The sequence below is a fragment of the Blennius ocellaris genome, assembly GCF_963422515.1.
Source record: "Blennius ocellaris genome assembly, chromosome: 3".
NCBI classification, from domain to species: Eukaryota; Metazoa; Chordata; class Actinopteri; order Blenniiformes; family Blenniidae; genus Blennius; species Blennius ocellaris.
Genome location: NC_137652.1, coordinates 14,982,687 through 15,005,267, shown reverse-complemented (window position 1 = coordinate 15,005,267; position 22,581 = coordinate 14,982,687). Strand labels below are relative to the sequence as shown.

Below are 22,581 nucleotides of genomic sequence, written 5' to 3'. Positions count from 1 at the left end.
GTGTAGCTCAGTGCTGAAAGCAACTAATATAATGAAAATGAAATTCCCAGTTAAAACATGAGATCTCCACACAATGACAGCAACAGTTTTTGAGTCATTAACATCCCTATGTGGAGTTTGGTTGAAAATCCAAAAACATGACGGAACAGTTGCAGCAGCGTCTTCAGATTGGGAGAGGTCTGAGTAATGCAGGGCTCTACTTCTATAGCAAATGCCATGCTGTCACAACCATTGGGACTAATCGCCATCAGAGAGCTTTGAAGCAGAAAATATGTGCCTACCATTGCACACTGGATACATGCACTCACACACACACACCCCCCCCCCCACGCGCACACACACACACACACACACACACACACACACACACACACACACACACACACACACACACACACACACACACACACACACACACACACACACACACACACACACACACACACACACACACACACACACACACACACACACACACACACACACACACACACACACACACACTGGATGCATAGCCTGCAAAGCATTATAAGCAGAGATGGGGCCGATCCGATCCAGTATCGGGTTCTGATATGAACGTAATTCACGGATCAGAAATGTCCGATCCAACCTGCTGAGGATTGCGATCCATGAAGCTTCATCTGTGCTTCTGCTGAAATGAGTCCACATGCGTTTCTGTTCCAGCTGCTCTGCTCGCTGCAAAATGTGGAATGGATTTCTTTCCTTTCCACAGTTTGCAGCTAGCATACCATGTTAGGGAAGTGGCGCTATATGTGCTATCTGACTTCTTATGATAACATGTCGCTGTTTGAATGGATATCACACTCAAAACACCGCAAAGTATCGATGTGAATGTTTGTAAAGCCGTTGTACAGCGAGGCGGATGCTCTGCAGTCAGACATCACCGTTTTAAAATGCCAGCTCGCCAAGGAGAACAGTTCGTTCCTCTGCGGCAGCATAGGATTCGCACCTCCGTGAAAGTGCGCCCTACTCCACGCTAAACTCCCTGAAAATAGTCCCAATCATTTGTGTTGCTGTAAAAAATGCAGTTTGTGCTGCGTTGCTAAAGAATTTCTCCTGGAATTAATAAAGTGATTCTGAGGTTTTAAAGATAGAACTAGTTTATTATGAGATGTACTGCTTCCTTTTTTGACCTTATACTAACCTCAAGTTGCCTTTTGAGAGAATACATGCATACAGTACATCCGTACATTTCATACTTTACTGTAGAGTGAAGTTTATTACAGCCTCATATAAAATCAATAATGATAATATTATTAAAGGAAACAGAGCTCTGGTATCTGAATAAAATCGGTATCGGCAGATATTCAAATGTCGGCATCGGGATCGGAAGTCAAAAAACCTGGATCGGTGCATCCCTAATTATAAGCAAGGTAATTTCTTAAGACTCCAAAAAAAATGTTTTTAAATGGTGTCTCTCACTTTTAAGATCAAAATACAACCACACTTTTTAAAATTCACTTAAATCAAATGATCTGCCAGGAAAGGCTTTGACACATCAACCCTTGGCCAGAAACCCATTTCTCCTTAAAAACAATAAAGAAAATTAAAAAAACAACAACAACCCCTAATGCATAACAACACCCACACTTGACAAATGAGGTCTCGTTTCTGCCCAGAAGGCAACTCAGTTGAGTATATGCGTCTGTGGCTCCTCCTCGATGGTAGATTTCTCTTGCCCCAGGGGATGTTACTTATCATGGTGAGAAACTTCATCTTACCAACACCCCTCAACGGTTCCTATTGGCGCCCTCCAGGTGTTGTGGGCGGTGGGGTGACAGGGGAAAGGTCTAATATAAAACCATATGAAAATGTGAGTGTACTTTGTTTGGAAGAGAAAAGGCGAGTGAAAAAGATTTGATGGGGAAACGACCTCTAGCATGCCTTTCATCAAACTGCACCTGCCTAAAAAAAACTTAAGGTGAGAAGGACAAAGATGAAAATATACACAAAAGCATAAGTAGAGAGATATTGCAAGACAAGGTACACCCTGTAAGAACAGAGGTGGAAAGAAGACAAAATCCTACTATGGCAGAGTTTTGAATGACTGGAGGTGCTGCGACAGCTTACTGTATAAGCCTCCAGAGGGAGTGAAGGCTTGTGTCTCATCAGGGCTCCAGGAGAGAGCGCCTAGAATAGCAGTCAGAGATAAACAAGCAAACACAAACAGAGGCTTTGATGAGGAGGTATTGAGGAGCTCCCCGTAGACACACACTGACTTCGATAATTAGACTTGACACAGGGGGTAGGGAAAGGAGGGCTGACAAAGTCAAAAAGTTAAGAGATGGAGAAAGTCAAGATGGGGGGGGGGCAGAGTGGATGAACAGAGATGAGGAAAGGGGGATTAGATGAGGCGAAATGTAGAAACTCATTTGGATTCAAATTCCTAAATGCCCACAGAATGGGAATGATCTGTAGCAGAAAAATGAGAGCGGACAGGAAAATAAAGAGATTTGGGAGAGCACATGAATCGCAGATGGAATCAATGTTTTCCCAGAAGCCCCTGATCATGATCAAGCAGCATTGGTCAATCTGCCTCCAGCAAATCCCCTCAAATACATGTTTTTAGTTCCATTTGCGTTTGTTACTATTGCCATCATTTTCTTCTTCCTTCCAGTTCACTCAGGTATGAGGAAGCCTGTCTGTCCAGAACAGTTAGTTTTGCCCAAATATGATGTACTTTACACAAGATTACACCAACTACCTCAAAGAGCTCACTCCCCCTACAAAAAAGTCTGGATTGCTATTTGATGGGGAAAAAGAGGATAGCAACAGACAAAAGACCCTGGTTTCAGAATGGCCAGACTTGCAGTTGAAGTCATGCATGTAGAAGAGCTGGAAAGAAAAAACTACAATGATGGAAAATCAGCACAGCATTAGTGTAGCATTAACTATTGAAGACTGTATAAATAATCCTCTTTATTAGGCAGTGACCACATTATAAAACCAATTTTAAGTTTTATTAATGTGACATTTTTTTTATTTAACCATGGATCTTTACACCTCAACTGTGAAATTTCACACGTCACCCACAGTCATTTTATGGTCTTCTGAAAGCACGACAGTGCACAAATGTGTCAAAAGAAACTGCAATCCTCTCTTGCGTCTGTTAATTCACACTATGTCCATTACATTTCAACAGCAGACAGCAGTCATGAAAAATCAATAAGGCACATTGGCATCTTGGTGGGTGCAGGATGAAACTACAGACGGCAGTTCACCTGTACATGCCAGCTCAGCTCTGTTCCTTTAAAATGTGTTCAGTTCTCAAGGGGAAAAAAAAAAAAAAAAAAAGGTTCAGTGCTGAACCAGCTGAACATGTTGAGATCTGCCTGGAATCGGTGGCATGACCTCCCCACAAAAGCACAACACCCAGTCTTTCCCGCATCACATCTTCAAGCGTCTTTCTCACCTTCCCGGTATCCCATTTGCACAAGTCACACATTGGACTAGAGGTCCAAAGGTCAAAGACAAAAGTGAAGAGCAGAGACAGGAAGACATATGGTCCAGATGGAACTGGACAGCAGTGGTATTTTTTTTCTTTTTTTTTGTGATTAAATATTAATTTTATTACTCAGCAGACTTTTTGCTGTGGTAAAACTTTGACCGGTCACACTAAGAAAAGCACAAGTGTTTTCCATCATTAATAACAATGAGTCTCAGTAAGTCAGGAAGTCAACATGCTACCAAAACACAAATAAAAAGCTTTCACGCATTTTTTTTTCTCCCCCTTTCATCAAAGTCGATTTTCTTCAGAGCTTAATAAACGCCTACAAACAATTATACTTGTGTAGAACACAAGTAAGATCACAACAATGTCAAGCGGTCTTGTTGGTTGCTTGTGTTTGTATTTGCTCAGAAGACTAGGTTTCACAGAAGGGCTTCACACTGTTGTTGTAAAGTAAGCTTATGATGGGTTTGAATCTTTGGACACTCAGGAGATGTGAGTGTGTTAAAGCTTGTGTCTCTCCGTTCGTCCTGTGATGGACTGGTGACCTGTCCCATGTGCATCCTGCCTTCATGCAAAGTCAGCTGGGCTGCTGATAAAGCTCTATTGATCTCTACAATCTCAGTGTAAATACTTTGCAGCAGTGATAATCACTGTTGTTTGATTCTATCTAATTCACACTTATAACAATTGAAACAAATCAGAATAAGTCTCACTAAAAAATATTAACTAAAAAAAACCCAACTAAAAAGCAAAATGTTTGTGCACCTAATAATTGACCACTATTGAGAATATTTTCAATTTGACAAACTTGAGACAATTTACAGCTTTAAAAAAGATTTTTAAAATGAAGTCGTTCATAAGAACAATTCCGAACACATCATCAGCCAAATGATGACTTAATTCCGAAAAATAATATTGTCATTATTCAACTAATCTGGAAACTTTCGTTCACCTATTCTTGGTTTGATCTACATTCAAAGTTTCCAACTCTATAAAACAAAAAAGGGAAATGACTCCAAAACGGTGAAAACACTGCATACGTGCTGGAAAAGAGATTAAATTAATCAAGAATAGCTGCCAATATAATTCAGTTCAGCCCTGCTGAAACATGGGGATTGATGCGACGTTCGCTGGCAGGCCGCAGACGTCCAGCTGCCTCTCAGTCATTCAGTCTTACTGGCAGCGAGGTTTCTTCAAACATTCCTCATGCCTTGGTGCAAAAGAATGCAGTGTATATTTGCCTTCAGTGTATGTTTGCGTGTTTATATAACAATGTATATTTACCTAGAGTGGTGTCATGAAGTCTAGTGCTAGTGTAGTGACATTAGCTCTGTGGGAACAGATGGAGGAACAGTAGGGTGTCTGGAATGAAAACTATAAGACTCATTTAGTATCACAACTCGCAGTCTGAGGCACGGGCACTGCACAATGGACTGGAGGTATAGAAAATGGCAAACTTGTGTAGTGTTACTATTCCATCACAGTAAAACACTGCTGTGTTTTTTTTTTCTTTTAATCAAGAGTCCAGGATAAATTTTGGTGTTCAGTAAAATTTAAATCAGAACACATGGGGGGGGAGAAAAGCCTTCATTACTCTGAGAAAATACCTCAAACACGGAAAGCAGCATTTCATTTTATAAAAAGGTTTCAAAAAAAGACTGTGGGAGATGCAATCAGCACAATCAGAAGGTAGCCGACAGGCAGCACTTACATGCCTCCTGTTGATCTGTATTTGCTTGCTTATGGACGGTGAAGTCAGAGATTAGCAGTCCATGTGAAGGTTACAGAAATTCAGAGGGTATTTTCAGTATGTGGGATGCCTACTCTCACCAAATACTTAAGTGAAACACGGAAATCAGGGTGTATTTGACAAGCCTGGGTACACTGGGGTCATTGACTGTGCCTTCACAGAGGATGCACGCCAGCTGCAGTGGAGCAGAAAACCTGAACGGTCGGTCATGAGTCTCAAAGAGGACTGTGACACAGGGCAACTCTCAGTCAGGCATTTCCTGACTTGGGTAAATAATTTACAATAAAAAAAACCCTCCTATACAGACTTGGCTTAAATAGGCCGATAATCATACTTTAGAGCCCTAACCTCCCTGATAACTTGTCTAATTAAGAGATACAAATAAGCCAGGAAAATTTTGTCAATTAACACAAAAACATTCACCTACAATCACAAATAATTGGCACTTTTTGTAACACTGCAAGAGCTTCTTGCAAAGTCTAAGTCATATTTCACTTGCAGTTTGCATGCATGCACAGCAGATGTAGGAATGATGTGTACCGATTCTGTCATTAGATCTCAAGCAAAATGGACCTAAAGAAAGTAATACAGAGACTACTGGATGAAATCCAGGCTGGAATGCTGTCATTTCATTTATTTCATTGTCATTTACAAATGCTGGAAACTCTAATTTTGTTTTCAGGTTGTTACTATACCTACCAAGATTGGGACTTTCATGGAATATGATGAAATGGTGGAATTGTTGCACTGGTTTTGGCCTGAACATGCTGTTTATGTCAGGAAGGAAAGGAGAATAATCAAAAAGTATCAGTCTTCCACCGACCACTAAACACACAGCAGACGCCGAGTTGATAAAATAGCTTCAGGTATATTGGAGGAGGCGTAGGGGGTGCAGGGAGTCATTAAAGGGCCACCCAGTGGCCTTTAGTTTTTGTGTTGTGATGCAATTACACTGCTGTTAGACCGCTGGCCACCCTGCCTCTCTTTGAAGTTTCTGCTCTACTTCTTGGAGAAATGAGTGGGGAAGAAGGTAGGAAGTAAGGAAGGAAGGGATTTTATTGAGTTTTATTTCACCATGCCAGTTAACTTAAATCAAGCTCAGCTTCTGTACTTCATTTGCTTGAGTCTCATTTACATCTTTTCACCTGTCACTATAATCTGCTTCTTATAAACTTTATTGTAGTGGTTTTTCTGTGTCTATTTGCCAGGGGGGAAAATGAGCCTTCAAGTATTACATTCAAACCACAGACCTGAAAAGAGTTTAAGAAGATGGGAAAAGAGAGGAGCCAAGCTTTACAATAAAAATAAATAAAGTTATTTAGGACATTAATTGTTTGAAAAGTTTAATCTCAATAGCGCCACAATTTCTGACTTGGACAATCACAAGGCAGAGAGAAAACAATCCAAGGCCGGTGGAAGTTGAAACATCCTTCCAGCCATGTGCTCGGGAACAGCACGAGCCCGAACATCGTCCTCCAGACTATCTGCAACAAAACCATGCAATCATATCAGCCCTGATCCCTGAACTCGCACATCCTTTGCTCTGGTCACAGGCTTTTGTTCAGGAAGAGCTCGAATTAAACAGCTGGCAAAGTGACTGTACACCAAATTCTTCGATAGCGCTTCAATCGAAGACAATCAAAGAGGCAATCTCTCGGTTGCTTGAAGGGTAGATGGAGTGAATTGTTGTAAAGTGCTTTTTCATCAGCTATTGATTTTCAGTTGCTTTACAGACCGTGCGGCAGAAATTGCATTATTGGAGATGGATTTCCTGCGTATCTCGATAGAAATAAACCCGACACACCGTCGGTGGGTGTGTTTGTGTGTATAACAAATGTGTGTGTACTGTGCTTGTGTGTCTGTCTGAACTGTACATGAGTGGGTGGTATGGGTGGAATTTGTGTTGCTTGGACGCTGCCGCTGCAGCAGCAACACATGGCCAAGTTCCTGTGATTGACAGTCCGAGTCGAGGGAATGAAAACACTGCATTCCACTGCTGTGCGTGTGTGTGTGTGTGTGTGAGAGAGAGAGAGCTAACAGTGTAGGAGATGTTGGAGCATGCTGGGGATTATCGGAATCAACAACATACATCACAAGCTTACTCCAAGCCATTTATCACCCTCTGCACTTTACAGGCCAGATGCGTCGACCGTTGCCTAAAATCTGAAGCAACAAAGCGTCGTCAGTAATCTGTGCACAGAGGAAGTAATCGACTGAACAATCCACTCGCTGTTCGCATACTACCTTCGTCGATATGTACGACAAAGGTAATGCGTCTTGAGAGTATCAAAGGCATCTTGCAAGGGAATATCAAAAGAAATCTTCCAACGCTTACTGGTGTTCAGCAGTTTAAACCAAGTTTAATGCACTGACATGACGAGACCGTGTTGAGAGAGGAGACAAGAGATGAAACAGCACCTCAAAGGAACAAATCTGCTCTGGATTTGAACTCCAAACTTAAATGAGCATACAAGTTTAAAGAGGGGTCGATAGTGTTCCATCAGGCACAACACACACTATACATTCTAAAGAAGGCGATTTCACACACAGAGACAGTAGTGTATCGGTTCAGCAGGCAGTGGGCTGGTTGAAGCCGTTGCTGGCTCTGCCCACAATATCACTTCATACTTCTACACATACTAATAGAACTCCATCTTACCTCTGTTTGAGATTATTCAGAAATCAATCATTCTAGGTACAAGTCTGACTTTGCTCACGTTTAGCAGGATGTGGCCTCAACGGATGGACGTCATGCCTCAGTGTTGAAACCGTACAAACATACCCAACAACCTTTACAAGTATATTCATATATGTGAGCTGATGTACATTCAATGATCAGCATGTAACTGACTTTGAAGATAAATAAACCATGTTGCTGATGTGAAGTTGACAGACTTAAACCTTAATATATAAAATGAACGTGCTCTACATCTGTCTGAATGGTTCAGGTTTGCTGAGAAGAAAAGGTTAAAACTGACTATATGCCCCATGTGTACATATTAAAAGTATATCTGTCAGCGTGCAGATACAGTGTGCCTCTTGAAGCTGAGAAAATATAATTACATGTATGCATGCATTACCTACAATATCACAGACTCAGTTGTCTCTTTAGTTAGGCAGAAGCAAATGTGGGCATATATCAGGATTAGCATTAGGAATAGATGAAAAGAAAATGAAATGTCTTGGTGTTTTGAACACAGGATTAAAAATATTCAACATATTGCATCATTTTTCTATCATTTCACATTAAATATGCTTTTTGATTGATTTTGGATTTTTTTTTATTAACATAATGCAAAAAAGGAGGGTGAAAGCTATATAGTCATTAACCTTTGCATAGTTTGGCAAAAACTAAATTGGTTAACACACATTTTAGAAATGACATGACCCGTCATATTATAAGGTGGGCAATGGAATTGAGTCTTTAATTGCAACATGCAGACACATAGATTGACACACGATTGAGTCATTGGTCATTTTTAATGACGGTCATATGGCGTTTGCACTACATGGATCCATGAACAGAAGTCAAGTTGACTTGTGACCATCATCTTGCTAATGCTGCGACATGTGTAGTCAATACTAGCTGTGAATTTTTTTTTTTAACAAGACTGCAACATAGCCAAAACTGAAAATATTTGTATCATGCATGTCAAACCTGTAGTTCTGGGGCTGTGTTAATTATAACATAATGTCCCCTGATAGACAACTCCAAATGTTTTAGTGCAAAAAGTACAAATACATCATGAAAACAAGGTTAATAAATTTTTTTAAATGATGCAAAACAAACCTGCTGAAACCTGCTGAAACAACTACAATCCTAACTTCCTGCCTGCTACAGTGTTTCCCGTCAGTCATTTTGGAAAAAGCATATAAGATACATGATTATTGCAGCCTTCACAATGTATCTTTTTATTATCAAAGCGACCCTGACAATAGGGCTCTGATGCTAATAACATGGTCTTGGTGTTTTCACGACTTCTACTGAAAACTGAAATTACCAGTGACTATAGTTGGAGAAGCAGCCACTTCTAAAAAATTGTGGAGAATGTCTCAAATGTACCGACGGCCGAGGTAAGTTTAAATGCAGTATACAGCTATATGCTGCTTGACACTGGCCTCCGAATGGCTCCCAATATGGACAAGGTCCTGATCACGATCCATGTCAAAACCACCCTCTGCCTGAATGCATGAAATATGGACGAATTTGAAGAAAATCAGTTCCTCAACCGTTAAGCAGAGCAACCGATCGAACACAGCAGCATGGTGAAGCCTTTGTAAAAAAGCTTGTCATCCAGTCATCAAATCTGCGGAGGGGCTGCAGAGATTAACACGGTCATCTGGAATATACATATGCATGGCGAATCTGAAGAATGCTGCACTATGCTGTCTGCGTGAGTCACCTTGGCGAACTGACTGCGATTAATGCGCAGGATTATTGGTTTAATCCGAATGTGAGGGTGTCGGATTGTTGCTTTTGGGTCAACAGTGTATTTAAACCATAGTTCAATTTTAGAGGAATTATTGTGTGTTTATAAATGAGGAGATCTCATTGTGGATGAAATGCGCTTGAATACCAGATCTGTTTAGTAATTTAAAAGAAGTAACCCAAAATCTTTCACCGATGAAAAAAGAACATTTAAAGCACCTAATGTTTGAAGCATTCACACAAAAAATTATTTCCTAATGCTTCACATTTAAAGCTGAATATGTGATCTGTTGGGTGGGACTGCATTTCTTCTTAAGAAGTTGCATGTTGGCTTGTAGTTTTCATGAAATGTTAGAATGTTTTTTCGTCATCTGACGTGTTGCCAATTTTCATTTTATTTATGCTCGTCTTCCTGCATTTTACAAAAGAAATTACAATTTTAAAAAAGCACAGCTAACACTATTATTATTTCAATAAACATTGGAAATGTAATGGCAAAAAAATTTAAATGACAAACAACACTGCAAAACCACGAGGGTAACAGGTGTGACTAACTATAAAACCTGACAACATCAAAGTAAAACCTTCACTTAACAAATGTTTTCACTTTATATAGATCCCAACAGCTGTTAAAAACATCTAATAATATGTAGAAAGCCGCCACCGTTGATCCTGGTTTTGCAGAGGTTTCCTCCTGGTAAAAGTTTTTTTTTTTCCACTGTGACCTATGCTCCTTCATGTGAAAAGTGTTTCTTTGTAAAAGTGTGTTAAGATATTATAGTGCTATACAAATAAGAATCAACTAAATTCAACTGAAAACTGTTCAGAGAGTTTCATTTTGTCTGCAGGTGAAGGAGCCGAGCACAGGCCTCTCTGACTATACAATAGTATACCTTAAACCGCCTTTTTTTACCGTGACTGATGGCGTTGTCCATACTGCCACAGCCTTGGTGCAACAACTTGAAATTATGTGGGAAATGGTTGCACAGCACCAAACACGCCAACATGAAAACGGCAGCTAATTGCTGGGTTTACCGCCCAGCTTTTTGTTTGCATGTAGACTCGGTCATGACCTTGTGTGATTTCACAAAAGGGAGACAATGTGTTATCAGCCGTCGGCACTACACTGTCGGACTGGTAATCACTGTGCTTTCAGTGTTTTTGGAATTCACAAACTCCCCTCTATCTACAGCTTTATCTTCTGAAACACGGTGCACAGACAGGTGAGACATGTATTAGTGCTTCCGATCAGGAGGGAAAACACTGGCTTTTAACCCTCGGGTGGGATTCAGCACGTGTGGCTCTGCAGAGGAGTGAAGATTATAGACGAGTGTATGATCCACGTCAAACACAGACTGAAGGCAAAGTTTTTCTGGGCCATTAACAGTGTGTCATTATGGCAATTATTCCGTCCCAGTATATTTACCTTTGGTAATCAATGCAAGTAAACAACAACAACAAAAAACATAGTGCACACCAGCCCCTGCAAAGATGTCTCGGGCCTTATGATCTGTCCCAAAAATGAAACGCGAGGAAAGACAGACACAAAAACGATCAAGAGGTAACAAAAAAAACCCTGCGAGGAACAAGAGAGAAAGAGGGGAGATCGATAAGAGTTTGAGACACCTGTTCTGACAAGTCCTGACAAGACACTGGAGGCTGTGACACAACAAACATTTCTACCTGCACACATCCAGCTCACACCAATACTCCACCAATCTGTCAGATTCCTACAAGCAGAAATATGCACGGAGCTTCCTCAAGACTCAAAGTGTGACAGGAAGTACAGTGGTGCAGCAACAGCTTTACCAGGATCACATCTGGGGGACATTTTGGGATTTCAAGTCACTAATTATTTAAAATATTCCGACACTGCATGCAGCTATTGTGTCACTTAATAGTCTTTAAAATGTATTCTTTCCCATGACTCCCTCTCTACTTCAAATAATTGCTGTGGACCATTGCTCCAATAAAAGTCTTGGCCAATTTTCCACATCACTTTTCTTTGATATGTACAAATCTACTTATAGCCTCGAACAAACAAAGCCAAAGGAAAGAGGTGGTCCCAGACCCTTGGTTGAAAACCCACTACTTTTACATGTGTAATCAATACAAACTATCCTGCAATCTAGGTTGTTTTTTGGTTTTTTTTTTTAAAGATGAAACGCGATGGCCTTTAATGTTGGGAACACATCAGTGAAATAGACTGCCTTTGACCATTGATTGTTAAAAGAACGGCTTCAAGCCTTCAACAAGGATTCAATAGACTCGATTCATTCTTTTCACAATTTCAAAAGTGATTGTGGACCACTGTTTTACTCCTGAGGCTTACTGCACGGGCACAATACCAACAAAATTATGATAAAGTGACCTTTTCTTATCCTGGAGTGGTCCGGCCTCTTCTTCTCACCAACATAAACTGCCAGCACAGATCTGCACTGAAATCTCTGGCTGCAGGTTATCTGTTTTTGCTGCTGTGTGGTTCAATCACTCGCCACCAAAGTCATTAGGAGAGCAGGCTGACAGGTGGTGGTCCTCTAAACTCAACAGAATACATTATGCAATGTTGCTTTTTGACACTCTGATGCAGACAGACGCCACTCTTGTCTGCGTGTCTTCTCTATGCATTTTATGCAAGAGTGTGTAAAAGCATGTATTGGCTCGCTTCAGTGATCTGACACACACAGACAGAGAGACAGCGAGAGAGACAGAGAGAGAGAGAGAGAGAGAGAGAGAGAGAGAGAGAGAGAGAGAGAGAGAGAGAGAGAGAGAGAGAGAGAGAGAACAGGTTTGGAGAGGAATGCAGGACTGGTGTAATCCGGTCTCGGTTCATTTTTGCTATTGTAATGAAGTCAAAAGCCTGTTGGCCCGTGTGTCTTTGGGCCTCATTGCTCTGTCACGATTCCACACGCACAAAAACACATTCTCACACAACACACTTTAGCCAAAATCATATCGCAACAACACTGGGATGCCACAGTGGAACACCGTAAAAAATAATCCGTTGCTATGGAGAAGCCACCCCTGCAGAGATATAGTTTACACCTACATTTTCTGCTTTGACAAAACAGATTAAAAAAAAACAAAAAACTGTCCGACTGGCTCTCCTACCCTGAAATGTCAAACTTAAGTACTTGTTTATGTTCGTTACGCAAATGCCTAGTCATACAATGAAATGGTTAACTTGGAACAAACAAACTGAATTCAAGCCATTCATTAACGGCACATTAAACATCACACTGCTCTTCAAACCAACAGCCTTTAGCCTTTTCCAAGGTGAGCATGTGAGCATGATAGAGGAGGAACTCAAAGTAATGGTTCATAACATTAAAAACAACAACAAAAATGTATATGAAAAATGATAACTGCACTGATGATTTTGGTGCATTTAACATAAAGCATTATGAACAGTATTGCGTTTTTAAACAAGTTATATGAATCAGTCTTAGATTGTGTACTCTATGTCAAAAGACATTCTGGAGCTCAATGTAGGGATATCCAACACAGCACATGAATAGTTCTGCCTCTAATAGGCATCAACCATCATCACTGCATCAATCGCCAAACACAGATCTGACCTATTTGACACCTTGGCCAGCATTAATTGAGATTTCTGGTGACATTTTAGAATATATCCACTTTAGATCGTCTAAATGAAGCTGGTAACATAATCCTACTGTTTTAAAATCCAAACTGAAACCCTGCTGTTCAAGCCAGCTCTTGAGAATGTTCAATAAGAACAAGGCATCATTGGTTTAGAGCTGAATGTTGGCCTCCAGAATCATTTTTCTTTCACAAACCACAAGAGCCGTTGGTTACTCACTGCTGTTATTTTTACTAAGACATGCTCCCTGAACCAATCAACGCTTTATTGAGAACGATTCACTGACGTGACTAATCTAATGCACTTTCGTCCTTTCTCTTTCAACACTTAGACAAGGAAAAACAAAATCGACTGCTGGTTTATCAGTGATAACTCCAAATTGTGCACATTTCTCTCCCATCACACAGAGCAAATAATGACACCGACAACTGCACACTCACATTCACATCTAAGGGCAATTTAGAGTTCCAATTACACTCAAATGCACGTTTTTTTTTTTACTTTGGAAGTCATCAGTAGTACACAGAGAAAATCCATGCATGCATCATGAGCATGCAAACTTCTCCTTTTCACTGGGTGACAGTGCAAACCACCGCAGAGAATTGGCATTCAGGTACAATTTTAAATTACCTTTACAATGATATGATGGAATTCTTGGATTATTTTCTGTAAAAGTGATTTGAAATGACTCTTGTGTTTGGTGTTATAAAAATTGGATTTAATACGATGCTCAAGATGACCGTGGCCTGTTGTCTTCAGTGACTAGCAAAAGTAAGTTTTTGCAAGATTGATCAATTTGAACAAATATTGTATAATTTCACTGAGCTTTGCTTTAAAATCCCTTTTAGCTATATGTGCCAGTGATGCAAAATTTAAGTGTAACACATAACGATATAGAATTACTGCATCTATTGAAGCTCCCTGTCTATCAGGATTATTTTGCCAGAATTACTTTTCAACTTTTCTCAGCTGCATCTACTTGGGGGAAAAAAACAAAACAAAAAAACCCATTTGTTTTAGGTTCAAAGGTCTTCTTCCCATAACTAAAGACATCTGGATGCCAATAACAACTTTGTCAATAGCACTTCACCCTTCACTATGGTCGGTACCAGGGTCACACAGGGGAGGTAAATACATCAAGGAGAAAATATACTACCATGACCAGTGCAGCCAAGGAATAAAAGGTCCAGCACTTGTCAGAGCAAAGGACAATATGAAGATTTGCTAGTCACAAACACTAAATGACGAAAGTTCAGCTATGCCGATTAATAGAAACCAAACAAAAGCAAAACGTGTGGGATTATTCACAGCACTGTTTAAAAATGACTGCTGGCATGGCGCTTGGGTTTCTAAATACACCCACGGAAATGGCTTGTTCACCTTAAAAAATAAAATACATCACAGACACTATCACACAAAGATAACATGAAAATAACATGCTGCTCCTGAAGCAAAACAACATCCTGTGAGGTTGAAAGAGGACACATTGTCAGACAGAATGATTCCCAAATATCTCTCTTTACTATGGTTTGGAGAGAACTACAATTTTAAACAGCACAACAAGATGTTTGAACATTTTCAGTAGAATAAATTAAGGAACAGCAAACCACCTCCGATGATGAACATTTATGTTGATATGCAACGCCTGCCCAGACACAAAGCAAATCCAGAGAAACACAATTGCCAAAAGATATCAGTGCATTTCAATCTTTCATGCAAACTGCTATTTCTAAAATATCACCCCCCCCATTCAGCAACAGGTGATTTTGTTGGAAATCGGCTGTGAATTGGCAGCATTCAGACTGTTTCACCACATTACAAGCTCGACAACATCATCACACATTCGCTGGAGCTGGCAGGCATTGCTAAGCTGTGAGATTTCCTCAAACACATAGATACAGATACACCACAAAATGTAGGCAATACATATTCACTGATTTCTGTGCATGCAATTCAAAGCATATAACACACGTGTGCAGCCCAGCATATAAAGTTCTATGCATATCATATATTTCAGGCTGCATTACAATGCTGTTCGAAATTTATTATATGGTCACTGTTAACATCGCTGTACAACATACGTTAAAGATGCAACTTTCAGTGCAGATGTTGTATACAGTATGCAACAGAGACATTTTTCTGTTGTCCCTTTGCTGTGCTTGACAGCCATCCCCGCATCGTAGCCTAGTAACCATGCGTATTGGTTTTAGCTTGACGTAATGCGGTTGCATCATTTATGGATCTTCTTTGTTTCAGTTATACAGAAAAAGAAACAACACACCCTCCGAGAGTGAGAGCAATATCTATTGACTGCCTATATTAATTTTGATGGCCTGATTTTTACTTTATGCGATGGATGTGAGGGAATAATCAATATTGCACTTCATAACAATTTTAAAAAAAAACACAGGATATGTGATCAACTGCTTTTATTGCAGTCACATTAAACATAATAAAGCAGCAATTCATATTAACCGGGACGCCTTTCTTTACTTTAGCTTAAAAATTCACTTCAATGAATAATAAATGACCAGAAGTAGCAGAATATTCTCCTACTGATTAATAATTTCTGCAGGATGTCAATCATTGAAGTTAAGATTATGTTAATGTAATTTTCCAATATGTGCTATTTTTTTTTATTATAATAATACGATTATGTAAATTACATTTCTTGAAATAACTTTTTCTCTAAAGTAAATATTGAATATGTAAAAGTCACAAAAAATCAAACACAAGCCAATTACGACTGTGATCTTAGAAAAAAATATTCACAAGAAATGAGAGAGAAAGATGGCAGTAAATGCAAGACATCCATTATAATGAAGCATGTTTATCTACGACGGTCCAGTTTTTCATGAAGTTACCTTCTCAGATCCTCAACTTCACAATCACTTTGCATCACTTTAATCCTGGTATGCTTGATTAATACATTGTTGTTGACAGAAGAAAGGCATGTGGACCCTGTGCAACAGACTATCAGACAAAGTAAACTGAAGATAGTAAAGTTTTTCCCATCCCCCTCCTTTCCTGTCAGCTGAGGATTAAAGTCAACAAATGATTGCAAATGAGATGTATAGGCAGACGTATAGGCAGGCCGACTCACTGCGAGTCATCGGACTAACAGTTGCTGTGGCTAATCAAGGTGAAAAAGAAGAGACAAAGGGATATAATGCAGGATTGTTCAAAATTGAATGATGTGGCATGTCTGGTATCTCAGGCATGTTTGGCTGACAAAATACAAAGCAGAAACACGCTGGTCAGCTGAGCTCCCGGGAAACCAACATCAATTTAGATGCCTTCATTTCAGTATTAACCCCAAGAATGAAAATGACCCCATCCTATGTATATCAAGCTCACACTAACAATGGCTTGAAATCTATCGGCGAAAAGTCAATGTCAACCAATTTTGCTTCTATTGGTACATCAATTAATCACTTATCAGTTGCTGAATGCTCATTTAATACCGAGGACTTCTTTAAATACTAAGGATGCTGGATTTTCTCATATCGAGATAACTTCAAGGATTAACTCTGGTTTTGTGTACTGCGAAGCTCGCCCACTTCTTACTGGGATAAACCACCCAGGTAAATGACACTGAACATCTATACTGCTCCGGAGCAGCGTATGTTCTGGATAAGCGGTCAGCGCTCCACCTCCTGACCAATCAGATCGCTTGGAAAATGACCCGCCCATTCTAAAATGATGGCGATTGGTGCGCGGGTTCAGTGCTGAGCTGCAGCGGAGAGGAGAAATATATTTAGTGCGATCTTTTTGACATAATGAAATAAATACTCGTCACTGAGGCTTTGAAGGATGTTTTCTCCACGAGGGTTGATCTGTGTTAATGAGGTTAATGATCACGTCTGACAGAACTGCAGAAACTTGAATTTATGGGAAGCAGAACTACTCGTGCCATCGCTGTGCTGAATTTATATTTCAACACAAAACACACAGACATGGGTGGAAACTTAACCTCAAAACTACTGGATGTAAAAACTAAACTACCGTATTTTCCGCCCTATAAGGCGCACCTAAATACCTCAAATTTTCTTAAAAGCTGCCAGTGCGCCTTATAGCCCGGTGCGCCTTATCTATGGACGATTGTTCTACTCAAGACTGCTATTTGACAGCTGAACAACCAAAAGCTTTTATTTTGGCAACTCTAACTTCGCAACCAGATCTTCAGAGCGGACGACACTCCGCACAACACCTTCATCACTCATGGTTGCACACCAACATTCTAACAAACCAAAATAAACTAGATGAAATAATTACTCCCTAAACTGGGGAACAAAAACACAGCATAAACACAATCAACACAACACCAAGCCCAACAACGAGCCACAATAACCTCCAACAACACAAAACATGAATTTGTCGCTGCAAGGCATGATGGGACATCATGCCTTGCAGCGACAAATTCAACCTGAGCTCCTCAGTGCAGCCGATAGAAACTCCCATAATTCATTGCAGCTGTTTGTGGTGTTTTAAATGCAATTATTGGGGGTTATATTTGGTTTGTGGTGTCGGTAATAATTGTGTTGTGTTGTGTTTTTGTTGCTTAGTTCATGTAGTTTAGTTTATTATTATTATTACCGGTAGTTGTAAGTTGTCAACCAGTAGTGAAGAAGGTTTTGTGTGTAGTGTCCTCCTGGCATAGGCTGCAGGTAGGACTATTAAAATAAAGTGTGTGCACCTCTCTGGGTGTTAGAATCAGTGGAAAATGTAACTTAATGGCTTTGAGCTATAAATGTTGCTGACCACTGGTCTATTCCATGTGCCTTATAGGGCGGTGCGCCTTATATATGAACAAAGTTGTAAATTATGCCAATCAATGTAGGTGCGCCTTATAACCCGGTGCGCCTTATAGGGCAGAAAATACGGTAAAAGAAGAACAGTGTGGAAGTTCTGCCTGACACGTTTCTGCTGTAATAAAGTGAAAGAGTGATCACAGTGCAGTCCGTTTATATTGTCCAATGAATTAATATCGGATGAGATGATGAAGTCACACATTAACAAGTCAGGAATGGTCTGGCTTTGCCTGCAGCAGAAGTGTTGCTTTTAATCCACTTGGATGCGTTTTAATTCTTCATATTCTGAGAGAATAATCGCTCCTTCAGAAATCTGTAATCTACGCTGCAGGATTTCTCCATGTGTGCGATTGGTCAGATGCTGCAAACTCCGCCTCTTTCTTGTGAACGCCCACACGTAGGTCTGGGTTGCACCAGCAAGTTGACAACCTGCTTCGTAGTAGTATTGATCAGGATTGTGCACGTCTCGATAAATCAACCTCGGAAACAGAGAGATCCTGGATACCTTTATCACGCTTGGTAGCACAGGCATCTGGGATGAATTATTACATTCAAAAGCATCATGTGGCTTCAAACACTGACACGGAAGCAGCAAGGAATATTTGGCCAACAGGACTCGCCAGCCAACATTACCAGGATCAAACGGCTAAAGCACGGCATCGTTATTTAGTGCATCCAGTTGACATCTCATCCTAACACATACCTTGTTTCTAAGCACATCACAGCCATTGAAATCAGACAACTAACATCAATAATTCCCTACGACAGTGGCTTAAAAGTTACGGCTGTCCAGTGGGAGTAGAAGCGATTATTACTAGAATAAACATATGGTGGGAACAGCCCTTCCAGCATAGCAAATTATTCTAATTTCAGTGGTATTACCAAAGACACACTGAGCTGCAACTGTGAGCTTTTCTTCCCTGCCAGCGTGAGCCACGGTCGTTTCCTTGGGAACAAACTTGAATGATGAGATTTCGCCACCGTCATGCGGTCATTATTTTACTGGCCTGTAGTTTCCAGGTGAACCATTTTTTGCGCAAACTCTGTCACCCGAGTCTAATTTCACCGTTTTACCATAATAACAACCCAAAACGAGGGTGGTACACTCTGCACACAAACACACACTGATCACATAAAGACAGAGAGGGTAAGGTACAATTCAGAGACATAATAGCCCAATATCCAGGGAGAGGGTATCATCAGTGCACAAACACAGTGAAGTTTCCCGTTACAATTCTGCAGTGAGGAGATAAAAAAAAGAAAAAAAAAGTGTGAATCCAGTTTCAGAGAGGGGATGGATGGACGGACTGAGTTGTGCTGCAGGCAAATGTGACAGTGAGGAATTTCCCTCCTCCTGATAATTCATCCATCACCCAGTTTGCCAAGCAAAGAAGTGGTAGATTTCATCACTCCCAACTACTCTTTTGTCTCCTCCCCTTTATCTTTTGGTTTTTAATCTCCCACTGCCTTGTCAGAGTCTGACTCGATCCTGCTCCTTTCACTGCGATGCGAAAAGATAAAACCCTGGCTGATTGGTGGTGCTGACGACCACACAGCTGACTGTCCTTTCATCTGTCTTTACCAGCTTTCTCGCCCACTCAAGCCTCTCTCCTCCTCCTCCTCTTTGTTCACTTGGGTAGATTTCTGCAGATGCGTATCAAAACTAAACTGCTACGCAAAGTGATGCACATATCAACCTGAGATCCAACATATGTTTGTGTGGTTTTTTTTTATTATTATTTTCAAACCAGTCAGAAAGCAATGCAAAAGTTGAAAAAAAAATATCTTTTAGGCCACAGCTCAAAACTGAAAATGCATTTAAGATATGAAAAAAATTTATAAAATATTGAGACTAACAATTCTTATCTAATCCTAAAAATGTGACAACTTTATAACAACATGACACTTGTTCTTACTCTGCGGTTTCATTTTATTTATTTTCTTTTACTCCAATTGGGTCAAACGAAGAAAAAGAAGGACAACCGTTAAGGGCCTAAGAGTAAATACTGCTTAATGAAAAATAAGTATGTTACATGGTTTTGATAAGCTACTCTTCCTGATCTGCATCAGTCAAGTTCTTGTTTTTCTTTTACGCCTGTCGTTTTGTAATGGCTATAACTACCGGAATATATCATCGACGCAGAGAAGATGCGTAAAATGCTTGCCTGCAAGCTATTTACACTGGAAAAATAAAGCAAAGAATAAACATTCAGCCATAAAACCTTAACAGATCCAGCTCAATGCAGGCGATGTGAGATAAGATAAATATCCATCGTGGTCATTTGGCGAGAAAAAGTACCAAAGCGAAATACAACCCGCAAACAACTTTCCCTCTTGATGTAATGAATAAATACTGTGTGTGTGTGTTAAATATCCTTGAAATAAGTAAGACATACAGCCAGATGGTTTGTTTCTCAGCTACAGCTAAATTCACAATCTTTCGACACATGGTCTGTCAAAATCAGGCTCTTGTTTATTGTGCTATAAAACAACAGTGTTTTTTTTGTCATCAGCAAGCCAGTTGGCTGCTGTCACTTACGTTTCCATATATCCTTTAAACACACATCCTTTTTGTGAAACTCCTCTTTGAAATCCGAGACATAAGCAGGCTTGTTAACAAACTTAAAAAAAAAAAAAAAAAAGCAAGTTCTTCCTGAGAGCCAAATTAAGCCAGAGGTGTGCAACACCCACTGGATCTGGCCTCAAGGCCTCCAGTTCTTCAGCCTGTCAGCTGATGAGCCATGTCAGAGGCTCCTGCTGGGATCCCTGCTTGTAAATCAGCATGCTCAGCTGCATGCTAAGCAGCGCTGGCCTGATGCTTTTTGCAAGTTAGAAACAGGGTTTTCTTTTTAATTCAGAGTGCGAACACACACCTAGCGTGGCTGTGGGTAAGAGTGATAACGCAGCTGTTTGTTCTGCCTTAACTAGATGAGTCATATTCAGGAGTCAGGGAAAAAAAGAAAAGAAAAAGAAAGTGCGAATAATCTGTTAAACTTAACACAACTTGAAATCTTGATCAGCACAGCTTGTGTGTGTTGGGAGGCGAGATGCAGTAGCAACAGTAGCTCCAAATGGATGAAGATGTATAGAGCCACCATGTGAAACGACTGCATCATGAAAGGGCTCGAAATATGTTGAGGACTTGGTGCTTTGCATTTAATTTAGCCTTTAAAAGCAGGGTTGTCAAACATATGGCCTGAGGGTCAAACGTGGCCTGCCACAGGGTCCAATTTGGTCTGAAAGATGACTGAATAAAGCATAAAAATGCAGTGGGGGAAAAAATATTTTGATGTGACAGTTTCATAATAAAAGTTGCCTAACTGTACTCGATTTATGTACTGTGGATTCGGATATTTTAGTGAGCCAGGACTTTTTGTGACACTTCACTGTATTTGACATGAAGAGGCATCTTTGAAAACTGCATGTTTACCATGTTAATTTCCAATCAGGGCTCAGAAAGATATTACATCACATGTATGTAGCATGTACCCCATATCTCTTTGTGGTAAAACAATGGCAAAGATTTGGCTTTTATTTACTCCCATGTTACAGATCTAAAAGTTGCTTTATGTGATCCCTGGACTTAAATGAGCGTGACACCCTTGCTTCAAAGTACCTATAGTGTTGAAGAGAGACCATGCAGCTACAGGCAGCAAAACCTAATGGGATAAGATCATGCACAGAGTCTGCAGTTGAACATCCATCTTCTACTTCTATTTATTCAATTAAGTGTTGGAAGGGTGATAGAGCTGATCCCAACTGATCACTGACAAAGGCTTTTATCACAGGACACACACACACACACACACACACAATTCAATTATCCTTCAGTCGATGTTTCTGGACTATAGTAGAAAATGCAGATCCAATTTTGATCCAAGAGAGTCAGCCACTACAGGCACATGGCTACACAAGGGGGTTTAATGAACCCTGGAGGTTGAAAGTCGTTATAAAAGGAGTTTGAATTGTTTGACAATATCAAAAACTAAATAATAATAACTCATTAAAAGTGCAGTGCTTTAACAGAGGTCAGAGAAGCCAGCAGCTGCAGGGTTGGTTCATTCCCACCTCTTGGCCCTGGCTCAAAAGGTGTCAACCCTCTACGCACACCAGCAAACCTTTATTCAAAAAAAAAAAAAAAAAAAAAAAAAGTACTTACCGGTTCAAACCTGTCCGCGGTATATTAAAAGTCCAATATATAGAGGAAGTCAAATTAAACCAAGAGCAAGGCGGAAATAGTTGAGACTCTGGGAAGGGGTAGAAAGAAGAAGCGGATCCTCGGTCCTGCTCAGAATTGCGCAGCAGAACTGCGGCGCAAAAAGTTGCGTCTCAAACACCTGAGACTCCGGGCTGAGCTGGCTCCAAACCGAGGACGACAACAGGGCGACACGTCGGCAAATGCGCACATCAAACTTTCTCCGGCGCAGCAAAAAAACTTCTGCCTCCAAACTAAAAGTGGCAGCATCGGCTGTAAAAAAAAAAAAAAAAAAAAAAAAGTGGGGTGAAGAAGAAGAA

At 40.3% G+C, this 22,581-nt stretch overlaps 1 protein-coding gene across 1 annotated transcript in view; it reads right to left on the bottom strand.

Moving 5' to 3' along the window:
• Positions 1-22,366, bottom strand: part of palm3 (paralemmin 3) — a 35,952-nt gene extending 13,586 nt beyond the window's left edge. Inside the window, exon 1 of the mRNA XM_080520894.1 lies at positions 22,226-22,366. The gene's annotated coding sequence lies outside the window, so the exon portion shown is untranslated. The remainder of the gene's footprint in view (positions 1-22,225) is intronic.
• Between the last annotated feature and the right edge of the window lie 215 nt (positions 22,367-22,581).